At 50.8% G+C, this 22,006-nt stretch overlaps 2 long non-coding RNA genes across 3 annotated transcripts; both read right to left on the reverse strand.

The window, feature by feature from the left end:
• Positions 1-2,076: 2,076 nt before the first annotated feature.
• Positions 2,077-4,429, reverse strand: LOC140654843 (uncharacterized). The gene is made up of 3 exons (XR_012043545.1): positions 4,271-4,429; positions 3,188-3,412; positions 2,077-2,416 (listed from the first exon to the last, which is right to left on the reverse strand). It is a non-coding gene; the product is annotated as an uncharacterized lncRNA (long non-coding RNA).
• A 5,725-nt stretch (positions 4,430-10,154) lies between these two features.
• Positions 10,155-15,975, reverse strand: LOC140654842 (uncharacterized). Of its 2 annotated transcripts, none has more exons than XR_012043543.1 (4): positions 15,773-15,975; positions 13,596-15,615; positions 12,011-12,068; positions 10,155-11,403 (listed from the first exon to the last, which is right to left on the reverse strand). It is a non-coding gene; the product is annotated as an uncharacterized lncRNA (long non-coding RNA). The 2 variants fall into 2 exon arrangements; XR_012043544.1 differs by having other exon boundaries at positions 12,011-12,350.
• Between the last annotated feature and the right edge of the window lie 6,031 nt (positions 15,976-22,006).

Consider the following 22,006-nt stretch of genomic DNA (forward strand, 5'->3'; position numbering starts at 1 on the left):
AGAACCGAAACGCTGGCCCCGGCTCACGGGCGAGGGCCGGGCAGGCTGCCGGGGTTTTAGGTGGGGACGGTTCCACGCGGCCGAGTCCAGCGAGCCAGGGTTGTCCCCGGAGGTGGAGGGGGCACCGGCAACGTCTTCTGCCAGCCTGCAGGAAACCCTGCCATCGGTTCCAGGAAAGCAGCCTTATAATAGGAACCTGGGAGAGCACTACAGCATGGAAGGTGCATGCAGGTTTTTTTATTCTTACATTATGAGTAGGGCGATTTAATAAGCACCAACTTATTTCCTGATATTCCCATTAGATAAAAACACTAGTCAAGCTGCTTTGTTGTTGTTCAGCTAATCAGGTACTATTTGGTAATTTTCTCAGCAATGTTTTTAAACATTTAGCTTCCTACTAACTGCTAATAATTATTGCAGACTGAATTGCAGGAGATCTGGCAAAGCCAGCGGGCAGTGCATTTTGCTCAGTGAGATAAATATGCAAGTATCTGGGGTTTTTTGCTATTTATTTTATAAACAAGAAACTCAAAAATACTTGCAGCAGGAATGTAAAAACTGCTTTGTTAGAGTTTTTTATTCCTGAAGATACACTTCCTGTGATTGACTCTGCAGTTATGATGTTAATGGAAATTTACCTTATTTAAACTATTGAAAATGTAATTAATTACTTTTCTATGATACCCCAATACATTTATCCTTTATTTTGCTATTTGACATGTAACTCAAGCATTTCATGTCTAACATTACTGAGCTGTCACAGTTTAAAAACAAACTGAGGATTCACAGACTGCAGCCTTGAGTTTACCTCTCGTGGCCAGAGTGAGCTTCAAACCGCTCCCACTGCAAAGAACTCTGCTGTTTGCAAACGGACCCAAACCTTGACCCATCGCCGACCCATCGCTGGCACCATCACCGACCCATCGCTGGCACCATCGCTGACACCATTGCTGGCACCATCGCCGACCCATCACTGGCACCATCGCCGACCCATCACTGGCACCATCACCGACACCATTGCTGGCACCATTGCTGGCACCATCGCCGACCCATCGCTGGCACCATCACCGACCCATCGCTGGCACCATCGCTGGCACCATCGCTGACACCATTGCCGACCCATCGCTGGCACCATCGCTGGCACCATCGCTGACACCATTGCCGACCCATCGCTGGCACCATCACCGACCCATCGCTGGCACCATCACGGACCCATCGCTGGCACCATCGCCGACCCATCGCTGGCACCATCGCTGGCACCATCGCTGACACCATTGCCGACCCATCGCTGGCACCATCACCAACCCATCGCTGGCACCATCACCGACCCATCGCTGGCACCATCGCCGACCCATCGCTGGCACCATTGCCGACCCATCACCGACCCATCGCTGGCACCATCACTGACCCATCACCGACCCATCGCTGGCACCATCGCTGGCACCATCGCTGACACCATTGCCGACCCATCGCTGGCACCATCACCGACCCATCGCTGACCCATCGCTGGCACCATCACTGACCCATCGCCGACCCGTTGCTGGCACCATCACCAACCCATCGTTGGCACCATCGCCCTCGGGTCGCCTGGCTCTCCATGGTAAAGGAGGGGAACGCCACTCTCCGAGCACAGGGTTGGTTACGGTGCTGCCATAGCTGCAATGAGAAGACATAGTAAGTATGCTTCGTTATTAATCACGCCTCATTTTCACGTCTGAGGTTATGCCTGAGTTGCCCCAAGAGAGGTGAAGCAGGCGCTGAGCACGACAAGATCCCCACCATCGTCACGTGCCTGCGCCGAAGCCCTGCCCTGCCTTGTGCTTCCTCCACTGTGACCGCGCTGGCCTGACACAAGGTTTGTATTAACAGCAGGCAGTTTCATTACAGTAAAAAAGTCAGGATTTGAAGAATGCACACATTTCCTGTTACTTTATTTAAAGAAATGGATAGTTCTCTGATTTTTACAACACCTTTTCAACTTTCTCCATATAAAACAAAATACATCATTCCATTCAACTTCTGATCATAAGGGTATTGAAAAATCCGACTGAAGAAAAGCTCTCCAAACCTTCCCATTACTGTACTGTATCGTGGTACAGCCTACACCAAGCAGCGCGTCAGGGGTGAAAGCTGTGGAGAGACGCTGCCGTCATGGGTCACCGATGTCACTCTCCTAAGTCCAAAATATCTGTAATGCACCGCTGCTTAGTTAATAGCCTTCAGGTGCCTGAAGGAAAAGTACCGAATGTGGATGAAGACCAGGGGAACGTCACAAACACATTGCATTTCTTACCCGTGCTTGAAGTCAAGCTCCTGCACGCTGCGTTTTCGGCCAGGTTGTCTCTTCCCTGCTCCAGGCTGGAAGCCTTCCCCGTGGCGGGCTGCAGCCCAGAGCAGAGCAACAGCCCAGCCTGCTCTGCAGAGCAGAGTCCCGAATCACGCGGGCATCGTTATTCGTTGTTACGTTTTAAAGACGGATATGAAGAAGAAAAGATATGAAAGATGAGATTACAGAAAGACACAAACATAAATAAAAAGTACAGATCCAGACAGCAAGTCCATTAAAACAGACTTACAGGTTGCCTGTTAAAGGCATAAAGCGGAAACCTTCTTTAAAATAAGAAATAAGATTTAAGTCCAGCACAAGGAATCAAATTCAAGTACTTCATGCTTAGACACACTGTTTCAGAAAATGATTATTTTCCATGATATCAGTACATTGTACAACAGGTTGAATCACTGTCATGATATGCAGCAGCTGTCATAAAGCTGATTTCCCTTCAATAGAATTCAAAATAGGAAAAAAGTAGCTAAAAGAAAGCATTTAAGTCTGTTTATTTTGCTCTTTGGCTTGTGTAAAGCAATACTGAGTGTTACATAGAGCAGTCTGAAAAGCGTTTTAAGAAGCATGCAGGCTTATTCGTTCTTCCTTGCACAGGCGGTAGGTCTTGAAAAGCTACTTTCATAAATACGACAAAAGTCACACAAAACTCCTTGGAACCTCATATATTTTAGAGTAAGCAGAGGAACTGTTAATGAGAACAGGATAATTATAACTAAACATTCATTCCTCTCTATTTATTTTCGTACCAAGGTCAATTCTGATGTTATTTCTTCCCCTGCCAAGCCCTACCAAATACTATGCCCAAAGGTATTGCAGTCAGGAGAAAACAAAGGATCTGTTAACCTCGGATGGCAACTGGAAAATTCGTTTCTGGCTTCTTTGAGGATACCACTGAAATCACTCCAGGAAATAACAAAAATTAAAACAAAGGAGAGAAGGAGGGGGCATCTGCCCCCCCAGCTCGGGCTCCACGCACAAGATGAAGAGGAAGGTGAACGATGTGCAGCTGGGCCTAGGCGAAGGCGAGGACGAGGACTGGGACAGGCATTTGGGGTCGCAATGCTTATCCTGAAAAACATAAACAAAAGCTGGGAATTAAGAGGGATTTTACGGAAATAAAGCCATCTAAAATGCTTTGTGACACCTCTCTAAGTGAAGCAAAACTGGCAGCAAGAAGCACCGCGCTGACAGTCCGACGCCCGGAGCAGGCTCTCCCGTCGGGCGTCCCCGCGAGTCCCTCCCGGCCGCGCCCGCAGCCTCGCCCGTGCCACGCCAACGCCACAGGCCCGAGCGGTGCCGGCCGAGGCTGCAGGTCCCGCGCCTCCCGCGGGACGGAGCCGCCCTGCCCTGGCGCCGGGCTCCCACGGGGCAGCGCCGGTGGCCGCGGGACGGAGGGCTCTGCCGTCTCCCTGTCCGGCTGCCCTGGCAGGAGGGACAGCAGAACAAGCCGTGTGCCACCTTCACGGCCCAAATGTCAAATTAAGGTTTGGGATGAGCTCTGCAGGCATGGAGCAAGTAAACTCGAATAAAATACTCTATCACGGCAGACCACGCTGGCTGGTTGAAAGAACCATATATCTGCATTATTTAAGTTACACCCACTGACGCCTTGGCTTGAGTTCACAGAACTCCAACTAAAAAACCCAGAAAAGCGCCTGCCGGCCCCAGCCCCGCTGACTGGGGCTCTGCTGCGTGCTCCGGGCTGGGCAGGCGGCTCCGGCTCTGCGCAGGATTTATTTCCAACAGAGCGGGACGCTGGTCCAGGCAGCTGCCAAGAACAGACATCGGCTGTGGCGCAAACACTCCAGCACATCGTTTTCCCAAATGGCCTGAAGATCATGTTTCATGGGCTATTATCATAGTGAAACAGCGAACTTCACCGCATGCGGGAAAGCAAAATTAGGAAAAATATCACTACCACCATACTTTTATGTTTTAGTCCTTAAAAACTGCTGAAACAGGTTTCCCATTCGGTTGAAGCAGCTCTCTGCATTACACTGATATTTTAAATGGGATAAATCTGCTGAACTCCCATAGAAAGAGCCCCTCTCTTGTCTCCCCCTTCCAGCCGCTCCACACCGGAGCCAGAGGGCTCAACGCCGAACAGGAACGTGCCAGCGCCCCATCTCCTGGTTTCGGTTCAGGCGGTAGTTCCGTCACCAGCGACGCTCCCTGGTCAGCCGTCCCCAGGGATCGGCAGTCCGGGCCGCAGCTCCGGCTTCAGACAGGCCAAGTTCTTTGCTTAAGAAAGGACCCAGTGACTGGCGCAGCTGCATTTTTAAGAAAACTATAAATAAAAAATCCTGTCCAGATAGGCCAGTAAAGGAGAAAAAAAACCCCCAAACCAGAATCACTCTCACAATCCCGTTTCAGTTTTCAGAACAACGATCCAGCAAAGCACTCTCCTCAGCAAACATACGTATCGGCCGGAACCCTTGGCCATATACGAGCTCTAGGGCAGAGCGGGACCCATGTATGTCCATGTCTGACCTGCAGGCACCGAGCACCCGCTGCCCCCACAGCGGCCGCTGCTGGACCCCGACCCCCCCGGCCCCCCGGCCCCGGGTCTGCCAGCGCCGCACCCACGGCGTCCCACGAACTCAAGTGGGTTCGCGTGCACTAAGGACTCGAGGACCGTGTCTGTGCCTATTAAATCCCCAAAGGGCTGCGGACTGACGTATTTTCACGATATTTCAGTGCAGATTTGCTGCCTTCTCGCAGGCTGCGGCGCTCGCCGAGGGGCCACGGCCTCTGACGGAGGCGGCGAGGCAGTCTGCTTTCCCAGCGCGTCAGGCAGCGCAGAGCTCGGAAGCGGCACGAGGCTGCGGCACAGCCTGCTGATATTTTTTAAAGGCCCCGTCCTTCCGTCCTTCCCAGCACCTCTGTTTTCCCTGCGCAGAAGATGGGAAGGTTTTCCCGGAGAGCTCCCTGCAGAAGCGCTCTTCTCGCCTCCCCTCCCGGCAGAGCCGGGCCAGGAAGAGGCGGCTTGTGCCAGGAATAAAATTCCTCTGCAGGGAGGCTCCAGCCTGCGGGTCCCCGGGACGGCACCGCGCGACCGGCGGCCGCGGCTGGAAGACCTGCCCGGGAGGGAGGCTGCCTGTGCAGTCATTCAAGTGAGGCCTTCAAAAGAAAAGGCACCTTCCAAAACACGGGTGTTAATATGCAAACTGATGCTAAGCTGATGTTACAGCCAGTACAAGATCAAGAGCTGGTGTTCTCATGCCACTCAGCTCCGTTTGCACAGGGAATTATTTCCTGCCCCCTTTATATTCGCGTCCAAAAGCCCCGTGGAACTGGAGACACCTTTAAGCTTTCTGCATGCAAATTTCAGTAAAGTCACCCAAGATACCTTTGGGAATAAGGTGCAAATCACAGACAGCGGTGAGCGTGCCTACTACGCGAACAAAGCGTCCCAGGGAGAAGATGCCTGTTTTGAGCTCACAGCGTAACTCCTGAGCTATTCGAGCACCCCGCAGCATCACGGACAGGGTTATCCACGCTTCCCGTGACGCACCTTCAACCTATTACAGCACAAAGTTGCGCTTACCGTGCCGCGGCGCTTTCTCCCTGCGCGAGGGCGGACCACGCTGCCGGGGTTCGCGTGGTCAAAAGCCGAGGTGGGGCTTCACGGGGCCCTGCCTTGCGGAGCCGCGGGGTGAAGCAGCCTCCGCCACCGGCACGGGTGCGATCCCTCGAGGACACCCACCGGGGTGCGAGGACGGCTCCTGCGTCGCGGTTCCCACAGCCGCCGGGAAAGGCTCTTCCGCAGCGCGCGGCCGAGCCGGGTGATGCCAGCCTGCCTGGGCTGGGCTCAGCGGGAGGCCTGGTTCCCGGCGCAGCGCCCGGGCGCGGAGGGCAAGCGGAGGAGTGTTGCTGGCCCGGGGAGAAGAGCGCCGTGAAATAAGCAAAACCCCGTTCCCGAAGAGGTACTGAAGCTTGCCACAGGGCGACTAAACATGCTGTTAGTAGTTTCATAACGACCTCCCTAAAATGCACAAAGATGAATTAAAAGGAGATAAGAGAAAACAACCTGAAAACCAAACGGGCACTGAAAATAAATTGCTCTCTCATATCAGGAAAGGTTATTTCCCTGTGACAGAACTCTATACACAAACCTCAGTCAGAAGAGCATTGCTTGCGGTAGTCAATACCTGAATCATTCCCTGCAAATATACCGGCTTTGCAAATATACCGGCACGACAGGAACCAGAATTTCTCCACACACCATAAAAAAATTAGACTGATAAAGTACTTCCTCTCCACTCAAACATACGTTATTAGGTATAAAATTATGGTAATTGAACCTCATACATAAGCTTTTTAATTCAGGTCTTTGCAGAAATGTACTGTAACAGGATAATGCTTGTTTTTACTGGCTGCTGCTCACCCTGGAGAAATCACCAGCCATTGTGCTCCTTCAGAAGGAGGATTTCCTCCAGTAAACCTGCCCGTAAAAAACAATCAGGCATCCTGATAGCTTGCTTTGGTTAGAAGAATGGTAAACTCGTCAAGTGCCGTGAGCTATTCAATAGCGACAGATTAGATGTGAGCAGCCCGAGGCTCATCACTTAAAGAAATCTCAATTTGAAACTTTCCGTTAGCTGATTAGAGGAAATAAGATGCAGGGGGGTGTTTGTTAGTTTACAGGAAAAAAGAGAAAGTCCAAATTTTTCTTAAAGCTAGCTTGCATCAGCTACCATTACAAGGGTGGAAACGCAGATTTGGTGATTCCCACACGGAGTCATTGCCCTGGCAGCAGCGGACGGAGGCGCAGCACGGCACAGGCACCCCCGGAGAGCCTTCGGCCGACTGGCTGCTGGCTGGTGACTTGGCTTAAATTTCGTCTGCGTACTTCCATTTACACGGGATATTTCTGAGTATTTTTACTTGCAAACCAGCTCTATGGAATAGGATTTTTGCACATTACCTCCCATTTGCTATGGCTGCAGAAACACATGCTGTGAGGAAAGTGAGCCCTTACAGAAGCTTGTTGATGAGAATAATCAGTCACCAGGAACCTGTTGCTGGAAAAGCAGAAGGAAGGAATACACCATATCAAAGTACTCTTATTTCCAATTTCATACTAAATTTAATACCAATATGCTTATTAAAGCAGTGTTTTCCACTGCAAGACATACAGTGCATAATTTTGTACCAAAAAATTCTAAACTTCTCTAAAAAAGCCTCTAATAGCTTCCTAATGCTTAGCATGCAGCCACGTGCTTTGCAATGCAGAATCCTATTCAATCCCTCTGAAAGTATCTTAGCAAATAGTGATTTATCATATTTCATCCTATCATATTTATCATCTCATGCATTAATCATACATGAGATGACTAAGTAACAATCTTATAAGTTGGATACAGTGCCATTACACATTAATGTTCATTGTTAAAAAACCCAAATCCATCAGAGCAGAAACCACAGGAGATATCTAATAAATCAGCGATGTTGGCTGGCGGTGTAGTAACCATGTACGAAAACTCGAAGCAGCAGCCCACAGGGACCACTGCTTTTAGCATCGCCTGTAATTCATGCGATGCAAATTCAGGCCTGCGCTCGTCTCATCACAAATTTACTTGCTGTATTATTACAAGAAATTTGGCGTTGGTTTCGGTTAAAACCCTCTCCACCAGCGCCGTGGCTCCTGCCCTCGCTTCCCGCCGACGGTGTCTCCCCCGCTCCGGCACTTGGGGCGGCGCAGGGCGAGGCGGCTGCGGGGCACCGAGGGGCGGTGGGGAGCTCAGCGGCCCCGGGACCCCCAGCCCCTCCTGGGGTGGGAGAGAAGACAGGGACCGGGTTTTTGTCAGTCGAGGTGTTACCTAAACCAGGGGTTTTCCTTCTTGCCCACTTTCTACGTCCCACTAGAGCAGTCTTCTGCTGGGATGGCTCCACGTGTCAGGAGACTTTATTGCACATTTCTGAGTGATTTACTACGATAATCAAAAATAGGCCCATTAATTGATGTTTTCAGCTCTACAAGTGTAAAAATTTACCCAGAATATTGAGTATAATGACCATCAAGCAATTATTTACTTAGAATTTCCCAGTTCTCTGCAACCTGATCACAGCTCTTCTTTTGCATCCTCATTCAGGGATTCTGAAACAGTATTTTTTTTTAATTGTCACTTCATATTGTCACTTCAAAGGTACTAAAACCTACTATAGTATGCCAGTGGATATTCTGGCACTCTAAAATTCGAGTTATAGGTCAGATAGAGTTTAACACATTATGCTGTGAGTATGAATGCTGCCTATGTGCACCACATTTGTCTTAAAAATTCACATGCCATTTTCAAAACATAATTATCCACACCTGAATAAGACAATGATCTATATAATAAATGGAATTACTGCTGTTAAAGCACATGCAAAACTTACCGTCTACGGAAATAAAAGGAAAGCAGAATGCGACTGGCAAGCTTGAGCCTGGGGCAATATTTTTTTCCAGCTAATTCAGAAACCTATAAAGGTAAAGATTTTAATTATGGAAATAGCTGCTGCTTTCAGCACTAGCTGTACTGCTGTTGGGTTCTGCTCTTAATGAAGCTCCTCTGTAAGCTTTACGTTGCGCAGTCTCATAGACCGATGGTAACGTCATCTCAAGCTTTAGGGTTCAACAAATAACACGTACCGTATTTTAACTCCTCTTCCTCACAGGCAAAGGGAAGGGGCTCCTCAGGGTGGGGTTGCTGGGTCGTGGTCCCGGTGGCCGCACCTCCGCAGCTGCGGAGGGGAGCCCTGCCAGCACGCTCGCTAGCAGGCGTCGCTGCTGGGTGCAAGGGGGTGCTGAGCAAAGGCTCCGTCAAGCCCTACTGCGCACCGGCCCCCGGTGCTGGAGCAGGGACAGGTCCTGCAGGCTCATCGCGGCTCAGCCGGAGCAGGTTCTCGAGAGCCTCCTGGCCGGCGTGGGTGGGAGAGAGCAGGTAGGGCCTGGGAAGGGGCGCGAAGGGACGGCAGGGGAGGAAAAAAGGAGGACTACGAGAGGAACACTACGAATGACTGGGAAGGGAAAACAACTGCAAGGGCATGGAACCAATTTAAATATAACGTGATACATGCATCAAATATATGATACATGATACAAATATAACATGATACATATCATTTCATAATATATATATTTTATGCATATAAGATATTATATAATACGGGGGGGTTATATATTTCTGTATCTTTAATATGTCTTATGTGATTATACACATTTATGAAAGGAGGTGGTAGACAATGGTAGCATGTTGATACGGCAAGGCCTGCCCTGTGAATTCTCAGTGCAGCTGTCAATCGGCCCCTGCAGTCACCAGCCCGCAGCCAGATGTGCGTGTCCAGCGGCAGCCGAGCCCCCCGCCGTGCCCGGCCTGGGCATCGCCCCCCGGTCCCTCCTCGGACAGCGCCGGCTGATGTTGCTGCTCCCAAACCCAGAGCTGCCGGCGTGATCCGCCCCAGGCGAGGACACGCCGTTACCCCAGGGCTCCCCTAACCCTGCTGTAGCAAAGGCTACCCGCAGGGTTGGGGGTCAGCCCCAGACCGGGCGCAGGCAGGGACCGGTGCGGGTGCCCCCTCCACGGCTGCGCAGGGCTGGGGACCGGCCAGCGCTGGGCTCCGCACACACACGTGCAAAAGCCTGAAGGGAAGAAAAAATGAAAAGCGTCAAATTATTACCACCAGGTGTTTAAACCAGCAGAAGGGAAGGGATAACAAGAGCGGGGAGCTGTTAAATGACCTGGGTAACAAATGCTTGGTGGGTCACTTCGTTTTCCTGACTCCGAAGCATCTCTCCTGCGATGCTGCTGGTCGTAACAGGGGATATTAAAGGTCGCATTGGCCACAAAATGTTTTTAAATCATGTTTTATTACAGTCCTCCGGTTACAATATGGCATTGTGGCCTGCCCTCCTCTGGGGCATGCTGGCATACCAGTTTTTGCTTCATTTACAGCACAGTGAATATCCACAGTTTACTTCCAATGCAAAAAAAAAAAAAAAGACTTCACAGGGCTGATCTGAAAATACAGCATGTTCCCAAATTTCAGGTATGAATATTAGCAAATTCCTTCAATGATATCGAAACAAAACGTGCTTCACACTTAGGTATGTCAGTACTCACTAAGCCAACCAAATCTGGTGCTGTTTGACCCCAGCTGTTTCTAAAGGTTTTCAAATTCAAACACCACTTAGTTACCTCTACAAATAACAGAAAAACTGCTCACTTTCAAAATTTCAGATGTCTTTGCAAATTCAGCCTAAGCTGCAAGGTCGTGGGGAAGGATAAGGATGAGGTGTGTCAGCAGGTGAAGTGGGGCACAAACGCCCTGGAAACGCCGGTCAAGGCCAACGTTACCTGACAGCTCCCGGACCGTGGAGCGATGCTCTGCGTGTCCTGTAACGCGCCGAAACAAAGATCTGAACCCTCATCTGCATTTCCAGTACGTGACGTATATTTTCCTTATCCCATGCCCTTGCCATCTGCTCAGGCATCTCCTCTGCTTTGCTACTGTCACTGTCACGTTTTCAAAGTCACAAGGTAGTCTTGACGAAACATGGAAAGAGCACACACCGGCCGTCAGAGCAACCCACGGCCTTTAAAGTGTTTGATTTGCTCCATCTCAGCTGCTCACACAAACAGGAATATCGTTCACTAGCGTATTTTCAGTCAAGAGTTTCCAGCCTGATATTATTTCTCCGTTTTGCTTTAGAATTGCATCATCTGCACATGCAGGTTATTGAAGATGATGATGAATTTTCCCACTTCCTGACTCGGCGTCAGACAAGCCCAACAAACCCAGTTTGTGTGCCACAATGACTTCTCCCATTTGAAGTAACCTCAAAAGAAAGTTGTGTGGGTTGGTACGCACAGCAAGCAAATCAAACGGGTACTAAACGCACGCTTCCCCGCTAGCTTAGGTCTGACACGCTGCAGGCATCGCTGATGGCACCCGAGCGGAACCGTGTTTGGCGGCGTGCTTCAGCCCAAGGCTCTCGTTCCCGGAGCCGCACCGGCAAAACACATCCTCACCCCAGGGGAGCAGCTCCTGGGGTCAGGCTCAGGGGAAAGTGCTGTCTAAGGGAAGAAAACAGGCAAGCGTTAGGCTTACGGGCACGCTGAACGGCATTCGCCCTCCACTCAAATGAATCACTCTAAAAACTTAAACGTTTCCCAGGACAGGTTTTTTTAAAGTGATTCCTCAAAGTCAAAGTCAATCCACGGAAATGGCTACTCCTTTCTCCTCTCGTTCCCCGTATCCGTGACAGAATCTTCCCAAGAAGCTGCAATGCCCCAGCCACTCAGCCTAGGTGACAGTCTCTTATTACCGACATATTCTTTCCCCGTAGCTTTTATTACAACCTCTGCGTCTGCCCTCCCAGGCACAGGCGAGACGTTTCGGCTCTGCCATCGGGCCTGCAGAGGGGTCGCCAGGGCTGGGGGGGAGGACGCCCAGCGACTTGCAAACCCCCTGGCACGGGCATCGCCTGTTCTGCAACGGCTACAAGTGCGGGGGCATGAAAGCAGCTGGAAAGCAAGGAGCGGGGAAGCTGGGGCTGGCACTGAGAGCTGCAAACAGGGTCAATAATGGCATCGCTGCTGCAGCGGTCAGCGCTGTCCTTAAAGCTGTGCGGTTACACGACGTGTATACACAAGTGACTCCGTCGTCTTCTCAGGTACTCACCGAGATATGCTGCAATACGCAAAAGCCAGCGTTTTAAAAATAAATCTATGACACATCACTAAAAGGAAAAGAAAGGTCAATAGCCAAGGATGTTCTTAATCCACGTCAGATGATAAATCATGGAAGAGCCAATACAGTAATAGGTCAATGCTTAATTTACTGATTTTGGCATTTATGGTCCATTTTAAGCATTTGCAGCCAAAACGCGCTTGAGCTCAGTTTTACACCTGAGACTTGCATCCCGTGCACACAAGCCTTTTCTTCTGCCAGCACCACCCGGGCACTCTTTTGCCAAGTACTCTTCTAACAGAGGCGAAGGAAGGCATGACACTGAAATATTCTGAAAATATATCTAGGTATCAAAATTTGGTATTGTCAAATTCACATTGTCATCAAACCCCAGACAAGTTTCTCTGACGCTAGCTCATGCTACACCGGTTTCTGGATTTACTTCAGCGTGCTCCGGAACCCGGCTGCGCGTGGCCAGCCCCCGCTGCCCGCAGAACCGTGGCACGGGCTGCGTTTCCAGGTGCCGTCAGCCGCACCGTCCTGGGGCCGCTCAGCCGCCGGGACAAACGCACAGCCTGGCAGAGGAGTGGGCTTAACGGTTACATTTACATCTTGGAAGGAATAAATCTCTAAAATCTTACTTTACATTAAATATTATCATAAAATGCTACATAAAGAAACAGCAGATTTCAGCATCTTATTCTGCACAAGGGAAAAAAGCCCCAGCTCTTCAACAAGTACTCAACTTAAACATTCTTTTCTGCCTAAATTGAGTGGAGAAATCCGTACTGAACAAAATCTTACAAGTTTAAGTCATCCTCGCTGCTGTTGTAAAGGGTTAGCATTTTCAAAGAAAAAAGTACTTTAGGTGCCCTTAAACATAACTGAGTATTGCACCTTTTACATCCCCGAAAGCTGCACTTGCACAGCCACTTCAGCTTCTCCATATCCCAGAAGCAGCCAAGTAATCAGCACACAATCGATCTCGTTGCTGAACCTCAGCAGTTTTTTATTGTCAACCCCTATAACTCAGACCTGGTCCCTAAGAATTACAGTCACTTTTAGCTTTAGCTTTTTCAGTTCTCAGCATCACAAGTAGGCAGCATGATTCAAGTTAGCAGGCTAACAGTTTAAGTGTGTCATTAGAGAACATCAAAGAGTGGTTTCTGTTCTGTCGATATGAAATAATTACACAGGAGATTAGCCAGATCTAGATTATCTTGTTGTTATATCAAGTGTTTTCAGGGAGCAACGCAAGCAGAGGCCCAGCACTCCTCCAGGAGCATCTTAGCAAAGACCAGTTCCCCTTCACATTACCGCATGAACACCGAATATCTATTTCCGTTGCTAGATAAACCAAACTGGGTCACTTTGTTTCTCTACAGCAACTCATATTGCCATCCGCTGGCTCACACCACAACCCAACAACACACAAAATGCTCCTATGAGCTTTGTCTCTCCAGCAGATCATCTAACAAGGCTTTCCCAAGCAACGCCACGTTCAGCAGTAAAATTTTCTGCTGCGGTTTATTATTTAGTTAGAAAAAGACATCTGAGAACTGTAATCTCGTTTTACCTTTTCAGCTGGCTCTTTCTTCATGCGCCCTTGGCACGGCACTCGGGGTGCTCCCGCCCAGCACCCGCAGCTTGCGGGCAGCGTGGGGTGGGGGGTCCTCATGCAGAGGGGCGGCCAGCATCGCTTCCTATTTAATCCCTGCTGAGCAGCCGTGCCCTGCCCGCCGGGGAGCCCCTGGCCCCTGGGGCAGGGGGTCCGTCCCCTCTTCCGCCCGTCGGCGCTGCTGGCACCCCCGGCCCCTCGCCCAGGCGGTGGGGCGCTCCCCAGCCCCTGCCCCGGCGCTCCGGCGCCTGGCCGGGTGGGTTGCAGAGCAGCACCTGCGGCGTGTGGCCTCCAGGTGCTTGAGAAGCTGGGCTGTGCGAGGCCCGGTCTTCGTCCTTCCCCTCAGCAAGAAGGAGTCGAGCCGGCAGCAGGTGGGACGCGCCGTCTGCTGCTCAACAGCACTCACCAAAACAGAGCAGGTCTCCAGGAAGCAAAAAGAATTTGCAAGATCAAGCCTTACAGTAGCTGAGAGCGCAGCATTTATTTCAAAAGTCAGCATGCAAGGTGCTGAATTGCTTTTATTTATCAAATGACTTCATTATTTCAACTGGAAGGTTATTCATGAGACTTCCCACCCTGCCATTCTTACGCGACTACGTCAGGAAGTGAAGTAAGAGTGCAGGAATGGACAACGTGAGTCAAAAGCAGCGGTTAAATGTCTGGCTCCACTTATGTGGATCAGAATCAAGATAAGACACGGAAAAGCAAAAAGAATTAAGATGAGTCTAACAGCCACCTTGCCCATGACATCAGTCACCTGCAGTGTCCTGTCCTGTCCTCAGGGTGCTCATGCATTTAGGACAGACCCGTGTTGCCGATCGCTTGCTATAAAGCTGCTTTGAACAAACAGGTAGGAAGGCAAGCATTTCAGCGTGTCTTTTACTGCACACTTCAGACGCTGTCCATAGACCTCGGGGTACGGCTGAGGTGATAACATTTAAACAAAGGAGTGCATTTGGCTGGCTTACAGCCTCTCTTAAAGAATTAAGTTCCTCCTGGGCTTCAGGAAGATTATTTGGCTTAGATATTTTTAGAAAGTGGAAACCAAATTGAAAACAAGCAAAAGCCAGCTGAATCTCCATCACTATCAACATCAGTTAAAAGATCTGAAGTTGCCCAGCTGTACCAGCCCCACTGTCGGGAATACCCTGGTGTGACTTCACGCAGAAGGGTGCCAGCCCAGAATCACAGAATCATTAAGGTTGGGAAAGACCTCGAGGATCATCTAGTCCACCCGTCAGCCCAACACCGCCGTGCCTACTAAACCACGTCCCCAAGTGCCACGTCTACACGTGTTTTGAACCCCTCCGGGGACGGTGACCCCACCACCTCTCTGGGCAGCACCAGCAAAGGGAGCCTGGCCGGCGGGCGCAGCCGGGAGCTGGCACACGCGCGGCGCGGGTACACCGCAGCTGACCGGGGAGCTCATTTCCAGCTTCCAGGGCTTCTTCTGACTTTGCAGGCAGCCAGCCTTCGCATGGCACAGCACTAGGCCCACAGCCACTGCGGCAGCCTGTGGGCAATCCTGTTCTTCTGGAAAGATATTCTTATAAATAATTATTGCAGTAACGCAGAGCAGAAGCTGCCTTGGCACAGAGCACTGCCGGAGAGCTGGCGGGGAAAGGAGCGGGGTTCCTCTCCCAGTGCAGGTGTGCCGGGGAGCGGCACTGCCTGGGCACGGACAGGGCAAGAGGCAATGGGCACAACGGCAAATCCTGGAAATTCCCTCTAAATGTCAGAAAAAACATTGTAGGACATTTTACATATTCCGAGCTGCAGAGCAGCTGAGGTTTGCTTGGGTTTTGCATGAATAAAAAATACACTCATGCATTTTTCAGCCCGCTGCTCTGACAGGTGGGTTTGGAGCCGAGCTGTGCTTTCCCTCTAAAGGCGGGTCCTGCTCCCGCAGCTCCTTCCCCGAAAACCAGGCGTCTCCTGGAAGGCAACTCTCCCTTTTTCAGAATGACACGTCAGGTGCCTAAAAACAGTGGTTAAAGCAGTGGTTAAAAGCAGTGGCCGGGCTCGGAGCACGCCTCTGCACTGGGGAGAGCTGAGGGCGCCCGGTGCTGCGACTCGACCCCTTGCCGTACCCAGCACTGCTCGTCACAAGGAACATTTATTTTTAGATTGCTTACCGCCACTGAAACATACTTGGACTATTTTCGGTCTGACTCACAGCTGAATTCCTGTTCTTCTGGAGGCCGGGTTTTCTGTCCCCACCCAAAATGAGGGAAGACAAAACAAAATGAAACCAAAAAAACCCCAGCTGGACCCGAACCGAAGCCCAGCACACACGTGTCCAGCCCGTGCTGGTGCTGGTGCCCACATCCCGAGCGGGGCGGGAGGTGGCCAGCGCCGGACGGCACAGGGAGCGGCCGGGGCGCTCGGGCCGGCGTCAGCGTTGGGCCACGGCCACGGCCACGGCAGTGACGGGGCATTGCGTGGCTCGGCCCCGGGAGGACCCACACCAACAGCCCATCGCGCTTACCCCATGCCTGCACCCCGGCTCAGCCCCACTTAGCCCAGCCTAGGTGAAATACAGCCCTCAGGAGAGCTTGTGCTTTGGGGATTTTTTTTTTTTATTTAAATTTGTCTGTATACTACTCAGGAGTAGAATTAGGCAGAGAGGAGCACACATACATAATTTTAACATCGAGGTTTTTATCTTAATGTCACCTGGGACACACAAAGCAAAGCCAAAAGCCTGCGAGGGGTCGCAGAGCTGGAAAGGCCACGGCACCCGGGGCGGGGGAGCAGCGCTGTTACCTTGGGGTGGTTTTCACAGAATTATGCATTTCGCCTGGAAGGGGGACGCGGCCGGTTCATGCAAAGGCCCTGGGACCTGCCCCTTGAAAGCAAAACAGGCCCATCTGCGGAGAGTAACTTGGGAGGGAGGAAAACGGTCCTCGAATATTAGCCGCTTTGGGAAGAACCTTTCATGTTTTTCTAGCTGGATGCTACAGACTATTTATTCATTTTCGAGATAATTTCTGTAAGGGATCCTTTTTTGTCACATTTTTGCTATTTTTAATTGCAAGACCAGAAGCACCATAGTAAAATGTGTAATGATCAGAATTTTCACTAGTGTGGGGAAATGGAAGTAGATGGGGATTTTAGAGACTGCCACTAAATCAAAGGGACAAACCAGGATTATCTCAGAAGGTGAAAGGAACCAGAGCCCAACAGGTCTTAAGATCACCCAAGGTGTCTGGGTTCTGTCTAGGAGCTCCCCAGCTAAACAGAATGGCTTTTATGAAGTCCAAGAGAAGAAAAGGGCAGGTCTGCTGCAGCCGCGTTAGAGATCAGAGCAGCGAGCTGAAGGGAACCGGGGGCGGCAGCGGAGAGGAGTACGCTGCTGCTGCCGCCGCCGCCGCGACACTCACCTTGGGCTGGGCGATGCAGGAGCTGCACACGGCACAATTTCGAATTATCGAAAGGGTTCAAATCAATTTTTTATATTACTCAATATCGTATAATCAGGATAAAACCAGACTCAGAAGTAGGTTACTAAGAGATTATTAAACTCCCTTTTTTCTCTTTGCCTTTGCTTTATGGCCCCACAAGCTGCTGCAGTGCTGCCTTTCAGCCACAGGAGAGCACGAAGAGCTCGGGTCTGGGGTGTGGGTTTTACCGACCAAGTCTGAGCTGGGCACGGGCTCATTCTTAGACCTGGCTCAGTTAAGAGCAAGGGCAAAGCTCTGGGCTTTGGTGCACGTACAAAAGGTTTCTTACTATGTGGCTTTACTTTATATCTGCAGTTTAATACGATCATTGCCAGCTCTTCCCCACTCCTATGTTTTCTGACACTGGTGATGTACACAGTATGAACGTCCTTTGCTAAATTTTCCTTCTAGAAGGAACTAGTCTGTATTGCTTAATATTTACAATTCATTGTCTTCTTTCCTTCTGAACAGATTGGTTCTAAAACTTAATTGTGTAAATAACATGGATTTTTATTTTGGCTATATGTCCATATCTGTTGTACGTCTAATTCTTGAGGCAGAGTGAAGTCAGGCTTGCCATTCACAGTTACTGTGGGTATACCGGTCTGACCTCCTGCTTGGAGCAGGAGCTTGGATTAGGTGATCTGCGGTCCCTTCTACCCCGAGTTATCCTGTGATCCTATGAGATCACGTATTTTTGTATTATTAAACAGAAAATATTTCCTGGGATTAAACAACAGCTGGTCTTAGAATAAATGGTCAATAAAATCTAAGTTCCCCTTCCTGCATCGTAGGTGGCCCACAAATCCAACTGCTGGAGCACAGCATCTGCAGCGAAGACGTGAAAAAGAAGGAAACACTGAACATGGCAATACGAGACACAAACCAACTGTCACCCGTGTGGAATTTTGGCAAAAATGTTTGAAATGGGAAATGGTATCTGCCATGAGAAATCTCAGAAGATGTTGGTTTTCCACAGTGCCTGGATCTGTAGGTGCTGCAAGCCTGTATAATAGGTAGTGCTGTGAAAGACAGTTTTCGAAAGCATCGGGATGTATAATCCTGACTCTCAAAATGGTTTCAGAGGTTTCAGCACACTGTTTGTAAAGGCAAACATTACCTGCTGCTGATTCTGTTACAGCTGAGACAACGGCCTTTCAGCTGGACAGGAGGGTACCGGAGCCGGGTCTGCCCTTGGGGGTGCTGGAAAGGGCAGAGCCCAGCCCAACCCCTGGCAGACCCGCCGCGCGTGGAAGGATGCTGAGCATGGCCAAGGAAGGTGCCAGCTCCGGGGCTTGCCCTCCTCTCTGGGAAGGAAGCGAGCCCCAGGGTGTTGTTCGCTTAGTCAGGGCATGCAAATAGTTCTAGTTTCTCGTTCTGCGGCTCCAAATCCCGCTTGTTTGTGGGAACCGAAAGCAGGTTTTGGGTCGGGCTGCAGGACCTGGGTCCAGCGGGGAAACGCGGGGCACGGAGCCTGCGCCCAGCTGAGCCTGGCCCCGCTCACCCCGTGGCCCTCAGACCCCGCTGGAGCAGCAGGGCTGGCCCCTGTCAGCAGCTTCATCCTGCCGCTTCATGGGGAATGGCTGATGCGATTTTTTAGTGTTCTTCTGGCAGTTTAATTGCATAGAAACAAAACTGAGCTTAACAGCTGCCAGCCTGCTTCTGCTTAAGGTAGAGCTATTGCAGTCCTTCAGAGTTTCAGCTAAATTAATTAATAACCAATTTTCTAATTAGCTAGCCTCTGTCTTTTAAAATTTCATGTGCCATGATATGATCAGTACGCATACTAGAGAGATAATAGCATCACTATTACAAAAAACAGTTGATATAATCTATGGGAGTTCTGTTAAGTAGGGCTGGGCTCTCAGATGCACAGGCACTAGTTCCTAACTTTGCACCCTTTTTATGATGGATATATAGTATATATTAACAGAAAGAGCCTATATTTAGAGATGATGATTACTTGCTGGGTACCAAGCCGACGGGGAATAGCCGTGTGGGTAAATGCGACACCGGTGTGTACACAGGCAGGTATCCTTCGTGACTCAATGCACTTAATAAGGAGCAGATGACCCTGCTCCCCTCAATGGACAGAAAAACAAATAATTGAACATATTAATCCATAAGAACTGTCAGTACATGTTGTTTATGAAGAAAAATACCTCCTGGCCATCGATCACCCAGACACGGGATGCCACGTGCTGTACACATGCATCTCTGGTGGGGAGAGGGCAGCGGCATGCGGCCTGTGGCTCCGGCCCTGTCACTTGGAGGCTTGTCCAGCCTCGTCCCAGCCTGGGCAGGGCAGCGGAGGGGCCAGGCCCCGGCAGGACCAGGGCAGTGACGCCTGGATGTCGCAGCAGACAGTCTCTTCCAGCAGACTCAGCCTTGAGGGGACATCTTAACCCAGACCTTCCACGTGTCGAAGGAACTCGAGCTTCTGCACGACTGTTTTCTGGGCTAAAAAAAAACAAAAGCAAAACTGTAAGTTTCTTCCTGATTTATATGAAGAGCCCAGAGTCACCTCCCTGGCAGTAACAGAATAGCTGCCAGCGTGTGCTGACGGGAAAACCAGACCTTGCTTTGATAATGCTGTGACAGGACCATGTCCTTGTGCCGTGGCTGTGGTGGCTGCGCCTGCCTCGGAGCATGCCGTGCCCGTGCCTGCCTCGGAGCATGCCGTGCCCACCCACGGGCAGGAACGAGCTGGGGCGAGCGTCAGGCAGGGTCAGCTCTGCTCCCCAACAAGCCTGGCCATCCCGCATGCTCTCTGAAGGGGCAGAGATGTGTTTTCTAGTATCATTAAAAGTAGGCTGTGGCTTACCATTTCAGATTCATACAGGCCTAATTAAATAGATCCTTTCAAATTACCAATGCGGATGCTCCCAGGGAAGCTGCCTGTCTTCATCTGCGCGTCTGCACACGCAGCTGCTGGGGAGGCTGAGCTGCCAGCACCACGTGAGCCGAGTATTGCACAAGCTTTTTTCTGAAAAGCGGCTAGCAGGGAAGGTTTATTTATCTTCTGCCTTCTCCTTCCTTCCTGCTCTGCCTTCGGTACGGGGCCTGAATGAGCACCTGGCGGCCCCTTCCCTCCGCTTTCCCATCCGCAGCCGAGATGCGGGTGCTGAACCAGCAGTTGTGTGACTGGGGGCTGCTGCCATCTCACCGCCCAGCACGTACGGCCGTCACGTGGAGGAAAAAAGGGATGGCTGGTACCACGGAACTACCCCGTGACATCAGAAAGTGAAGAAAGATGTTTCCGCACCCCGTGGAGATAGCTGCAATCGCCAGAAGAGAAACACTACTACCAAGAAGAAGGGCGCGTGGCAAACTGCCCACAACGGGCATCGCCTCTGACGGGCCTGGGGCGAGGGCACCCGGAGCCACGGTGAGCCTCTTGCCAGGGAGCCGCCTACGTAAACCCAGGAACGCTGCATGGATCGCAAACTGAACCGAGTGCGGCGTTCCCGCAGTAACAATATTCACCGCTTTGTTACACTGACCTCATGAATAACTCTGCTAGGCGACCAGCTGACCAGAAGGTGCAGTGAATTGCGTTGCGGAGCGACAGGCGTTGCATTTGGTTCGGCAGGTTCCCACGCGAGACACGCACAAGAAATCAGGCTAAACAGAAAGCGGGCTTGTGTCGAAAATGCAAAATTTCTCTCTTCACGTTCTCTCTCGAGCCCAAGCTGGATGGCAGCAGTGAAAGCAAATAGGGACGGTCAGGTGTGGGAGCTGACAACCACAAATCTCTAATGCAGGAAAAAAAATACAAACAGCACGTCCAGGCAGAGTGTACACGGCCTTTCCACTTCTGCTATGGGATCATGTACATATTTAAAAAACCAAAAACCACCAACTCCTCTTGTGGCCCACATAAGCCCATTCACAAGAAAAAGAAGCCACTGAGCTGATAGAAGAAAGCCCCAAATAGCTACAGTTTTAGAAAGTAAACATTTCTTTGGAAAGTCCTGTTCCGTCCATTGCAAAAGGCAAAGGTAAGTCTACTAAAGGTGTTTCAGCTTAATCTTTATTGCTGGACAGTGCTTTCCCTGGAAGAAAATTCCTCTTTAGTGGGTTAGACTCCAACTTTACAAAGGGAATATTTGACTCATTTTTGGAAATTCTGCTCTTAGCTTCGTTTGTATTGGGCTGAACATGTGCAGTGTCACACCCAGGTGAATTATTGCCTCCTGGTGCTGCGTACAACGGTCCTTAAAAAACAGGAGGTATTTATAACGGAAACTCAACGCAGCCTTATCTGCCCCAGGCCGTGCCGCCATGACACACATGACGGATCTTTTTTCTACCACTGACAGAGTGATTTAGTGACTTATGTATAAAGATTTATTACACAGCAAACAGAGAGAAGAAAATAAGGATTTACGCACGTTTCTCTCCAAAACCGTGGTTAGCACTCCCCGGGCTCCCCTCTCCCCACCGGCGTGGCCCGGCTGCCGTTTCCAGCCCCCGAGCCGTGCCCTCCCGGCGCGGGAGCCACCGCTGGCCCCACCGGAGAGCGGTGCCAGAGGCGTTGCTGGGGACAGGACAGGACAGCCCTCCCACCGCAAACCTGTCGGGAAGCGGTGCGGCAGAGACTGGCGCGACGTGACAGCAAAACCCTTCCCGCAGCGCCTCTGGGAGCGGCAGCAGCATCGCCCCGCGCTTGGGGATCCCCGCCGGGCCCCGGGGCCGCCTGGGCGCGGCCCCCAGCACGAGCCACGGCCTCCAGGCACCCCAGGGGAGCGTTGGCACGGGTCTCCGTGCGAGATTCTCGCAGAGGAAAGCGGCGACTTTATCCCTCAAATTGAGCCAAATGAGTCTTTTTCTCACCGGCTTCTGGAGTCTTACCGCTAGCGGGAGAAAGGCAGGTAGAGTGGCTTCACGGACGTTACAGAGAACAGCGTATAAAACAAAATTCTC

This window comes from Ciconia boyciana, chromosome 7, assembly GCF_034638445.1.
Source record: "Ciconia boyciana chromosome 7, ASM3463844v1, whole genome shotgun sequence".
In the NCBI taxonomy this organism is placed as follows: domain Eukaryota; kingdom Metazoa; phylum Chordata; class Aves; order Ciconiiformes; family Ciconiidae; genus Ciconia; species Ciconia boyciana.